We start from the raw sequence: 5,000 nt of genomic DNA, 5'->3' as shown, positions 1-5,000 counted from the left end.
ATTAATGAAAACATACTTGGCAAATGCTTTCGCTTCTGTTCGTCTTGCGACGATCCAAGAATTTCACCTCTAACGTCGCAATACGAATGCCCCCGCCTGTCCCTATTAATCATTACCTCGGGTTCCGAAAACCAACAAAATAGAACCGAGGTCCTATTCCATTATTCCATGCACACAGTATTCAGGCGGGCTTGCCTGCTTTAAGCACTCTAATTTGTTCAAAGTAAACGTGCCGGCCCACCGAGACACTCAACAAAGAGCACCCTGGTAGGATTTAAACGGGGTCCGCCTCGGGACGCGAAAGCACCCCTTCGGCTCGCCCCACCGGCAGGACGTCCCACGATACATGCCAGTTAAACACCGACGGGCGGTGAACCAACAGCGTGGGACACAAATCCAACTACAACACGCGATCTAGTGTAATATACGCTATTGGAGCTGGAATTACCGCGGCTGCTGGCACCAGACTTGCCCTCCAATAGATACTCGTTAAAGGATTTAAAGTGTACTCATTCCGATTACGGGGCCTCGGATGAGTCCCGTATCGTTATTTTTCGTCACTACCTCCCCGTGCCGGGAGTGGGTAATTTGCGCGCCTGCTGCCTTCCTTGGATGTGGTAGCCGTTTCTCAGGCTCCCTCTCCGGAATCGAACCCTGATTCCCCGTTACCCGTTACAACCATGGTAGGCGCAGAACCTACCATCGACAGTTGATAAGGCAGACATTTGAAAGATGCGTCGCCGGTACGAGGACCGTGCGATCAGCCCAAAGTTATTCAGAGTCACCAAGGCAAACGGACCAGACAAGCCAATCCGATTGGTTTTGATCTAATAAAAGCGTCCCTTCCATCTCTGGTCGGGACTCTGTTTGCATGTATTAGCTCTAGAATTACCACAGTTATCCAAGTAACGTGGGTACGATCTAAGGAACCATAACTGATTTAATGAGCCATTCGCGGTTTCACCTTAATGCGGCTTGTACTGAGACATGCATGGCTTAATCTTTGAGACAAGCATATGACTACTGGCAGGATCAACCAGGGAGCTGCGTCAACTAGAGCTGAGCAGCCGGCCGCCCGGGAGTGTGTCCCGGGGGCCCGCGCGAACACGCAAGCGTCCGCTCAATTATTCTGCAAACAGGAGGAGGCCGAGCTCCCCTGCACGATACACCTCGAAACCCTCTCAGGTCCCGGCGGCGCGCAGCGCCGTCCTAGGTACTTGGTCGGTTTCGAGAGAGGCGCAATCGCCCGGAGTTAGGCGAGTAGACGGTTTTAGTGAGAACACCCTTGCTCCCAACTGAGCTTGCCGCTGCCGACAGAGGCCCGGGAGCGTGCTGTCGTGGCATTGCCGGCGGGAGACAACACGCGCCACCTATGGTGACCGGCAGCTCCAACGCCAGCGCCACACAAGGGCAAAGCCCCACTTGGGTGCAGAAGCGAACTCTCCCAGCACAGCGCACGCGCCAACACGTCCGCACAACTGCGATACAAACCACCTGCGAGAACCGCTGGGGCGACCGAGCAGCAGACGGCGTCGCGGCGCCGAGTGCCAGGCGGCGGCGCATCCTCAACGCACACAGTCCTCAATCAGACCAGCACACTGCAGATGTCCACCGCGCTTCGCACCGGGCTCGGCTGAACCAACTTTGGCCGCCAGGCGCCGCGTGCAGGGTGCGCCGCAGCGTAGCTGCGCCGCCTGCCGAGCCCGTCGGCTGGCGCTCCTGCCACTCGGCGCCCCCCACCAGCCGCCTGTTGCGCGTGCGCCCACGCAGCGCGCGGCCAACACGCCGGGCGGCCCCCCTTCACCGGCCGGGAACAGTCCCACCAAGCCACCGCCGCGTATCGCTTCATACCCACATGGGCCTAGTCACGTGTGTGGATGTGGCGGGTACCGCTGAAACAACCGGTTAATAGCTGTACCGATCGTCGCCATCACAGATTCACCTCCAGCGTGAACAACCGCTCAACAACGGATTTCCAGTTCATTTGCGTATCTTGGGCAGTAAACGTAGATGTCCACCTACATTTGCGAATTCAACAATTCTTGCATGCCAGGATGTCATGTGTCACGACACGCTACATCAGACCACATACACACTGCGACATGTGCAGAAGAGAACACGTGGAAGGTGGCCCGCGCACGTATGCGATGTCCCTTCCGCGATCCACTGTCAACCGGCATCTGCGGCATGTCCCAGATATGGAACGCGGTCCACCAGGGTAGCACTTTGTGTGAGGCAATACGACAAAGTCGGAATACACGCGTCACTACATCACACGGCTCACGCTGACCTGACCTGACTCACCGCACCACCACCCCCAGCGACCCAGGGTGACATACAATGCGTTCGTACGTTCCTCCCACACGCCTCTACGGCGTACCACAGTGCAACCTAGCTGTTATTGGGAGACGAGACAAGTAGCATCGAGCACAACATATGGAAATTGAGATTCGACACCGTTGGGCACAGCCAGCGTACGGTCACACGTATCACACTACTTCACTCTGTACGTAACTACCGATGATCGGTACAGCGTGTGGGTTACGCGTACGACATCAGCGGACAATGGACACAGACCATACCACGACGTACACTGAGGGCGTCGACATCTGAACGCAACTGAACAGCTGCGAGGCTCATTTAACACTCAAACGCCAGACCGACCAGCTTGAGAGGACGGAGACACAAAGAGAGGGGCAGAGGGGGGGGGGGGGGGCGATATAGTCCTATTGCAGTACAATTGACAGTGGATAGCGGGAATATGTGGAAAGTAAGCAACACTCGCAAGACATCTACATGAGGATAACAACGACACCAGAGATTCCGAGCAGTGAACTATGTTAGGCAAAGGGACAACGTGGGTTAGGTTAAGGGACAACGTGGGTTAGGTTAAGGGACAACGTGGGTTAGGTTAAGGGACAACGTGGGTTAGGTTAAGGGACAACGTGGGTTAGGTTAAGGGACAACGTGGGTTAGGTTAAGGGACAACGTGGGTTAGGTTAAGGGACAACGTGGGTTAGGTTAAGGGACAACGTGGGTTAGGTTAAGGGACAACGTGGGTTAGGTTAAGGGACAACGTGGGTTAGGTTAAGGGACAACGTGGGTTAGGTTAAGGGACAACGTGGGTTAGGTTAAGGGACAACGTGGGTTAGGTTAAGGGACAACGTGGGTTAGGTTAAGGGACAACGTGGGTTAGGTTAAGGGACAACGTGGGTTAGGTTAAGGGACAACGTGGGTTACGTTAAGGGACAACGTGGGTTACGTTAAGGGACAACGTGGGTTACGTTAAGGGACAACGTGGGTTACGTTAAGGGACAACGTGGGTTACGTTAAGGGACAACGTGGGTTACGTTAAGGGACAACGTGGGTTAGGTTAAGGGACAACGTGGGTTAGGTTAAGGGACAACGTGGGTTAGGTTAAGGGACAACGTGGGTTAGGTTAAGGGACAACGTGGGTTAGGTTAAGGGACAACGTGGGTTAGGTTAAGGGACAACGTGGGTTAGGTTAAGGGACAACGTGGGTTAGGTTAAGGGACAACGTGGGTTAGGTTAAGGGACAACGTGGGTTAGGTTAAGGGACAACGTGGGTTAGGTTAAGGGACAACGTGGGTTAGGTTAAGGGACAACGTGGGTTAGGTTAAGGGACAACGTGGGTTAGGTTAAGGGACAACGTGGGTTAGGTTAAGGGACAACGTGGGTTAGGTTAAGGGACAACGTGGGTTAGGTTAAGGGACAACGTGGGTTAGGTTAAGGGACAACGTGGGTTAGGTTAAGGGACAACGTGGGTTAGGTTAAGGGACAACGTGGGTTAGGTTAAGGGACAACGTGGGTTACGTTAAGGGACAACGTGGGTTACGTTAAGGGACAACGTGGGTTACGTTAAGGGACAACGTGGGTTACGTTAAGGGACAACGTGGGTTACGTTAAGGGACAACGTGGGTTACGTTAAGGGACAACGTGGGTTAGGTTAAGGGACAACGTGGGTTAGGTTAAGGGACAACGTGGGTTAGGTTAAGGGACAACGTGGGTTAGGTTAAGGGACAACGTGGGTTAGGTTAAGGGACAACGTGGGTTAGGTTAAGGGACAAATTGAGTTAGGTTAAGGGACAAATTGAGTTAGGTTAAGGGACAAATTGAGTTAGGTTAAGGGACAAATTGAGTTAGGTTAAGGGACAAATTGAGTTAGGTTAAGGGACAAATTGAGTTAGGTTAAGGGACAAATTGAGTTAGGTTAAGGGACAAATTGAGTTAGGTTAAGGGACAAATTGAGTTAGGTTAAGGGACAAATTGAGTTAGGTTAAGGGACAAATTGAGTTAGGTTAAGGGACAAATTGAGTTAGGTTAAGGGATAATCTGGTACAACCACAGTTAGGTTAAGCGATAATCTGGTACAGCCACAGTTAGGTTAAGCGATAATCTGGTACAGCCACAGTTAGGTTAAGCGATAATCTGGTACAGCCACAGTTAGGTTAAGCGATAATCTGGTACAGCCACAGTTAGGTTAAGCGATAATCTGGTACAGCCACAGTTAGGTTAAGCGATAATCTGGTACAGCCACAGTTAGGTTAAGCGATAATCTGGTACAGCCACAGTTAGGTTAAGCGATAATCTGGTACAGCCACAGTTAGGTTAAGCGATAATCTGGTACAGCCACAGTTAGGTTAAGCGATAATCTGGTACAGCCACAGTTAGGTTAAGCGATAATCTGGTACAGCCACAGTTAGGTTAAGCGATAATCTGGTACAGCCACAGTTAGGTTAAGCGATAATCTGGTACAGCCACAGTTAGGTTAAGCGATAATCTGGTACAGCCACAGTTAGGTTAAGCGATAATCTGGTACAGCCACAGTTAGGTTAAGCGATAATCTGGTACAGCCACAGTTAGGTTAAGCGATAATCTGGTACAGCCACAGTTAGGTTAAGCGATAAAGTTGGTTAAATTCGGTATTGTGTGGGAAGGGGGCAGAGAGAGAGTGGGGGGGGGGGGGTGGATAGTTGTGG

General features: G+C 52.1%; 1 non-coding gene across 1 annotated transcript in view; it reads right to left on the bottom strand.

The window, feature by feature from the left end:
- Positions 1-1,043, bottom strand: part of LOC126325421 (small subunit ribosomal RNA) — a 1,887-nt gene extending 844 nt beyond the window's left edge. Inside the window, exon 1 of the ribosomal RNA XR_007560101.1 lies at positions 1-1,043. This exon is cut by the window's left edge and continues 844 nt beyond it. This is a non-coding gene — a ribosomal RNA (small subunit ribosomal RNA).
- Between the last annotated feature and the right edge of the window lie 3,957 nt (positions 1,044-5,000).

Source organism: Schistocerca gregaria, unplaced genomic scaffold (genome assembly GCF_023897955.1).
Source record: "Schistocerca gregaria isolate iqSchGreg1 unplaced genomic scaffold, iqSchGreg1.2 ptg000923l, whole genome shotgun sequence".
Classification (NCBI taxonomy): Eukaryota; Metazoa; Arthropoda; class Insecta; order Orthoptera; family Acrididae; genus Schistocerca; species Schistocerca gregaria.
The sequence above is the reverse complement of the archived record's forward strand: the minus strand, read 5'-3'. Positions and strand labels throughout refer to the sequence as shown.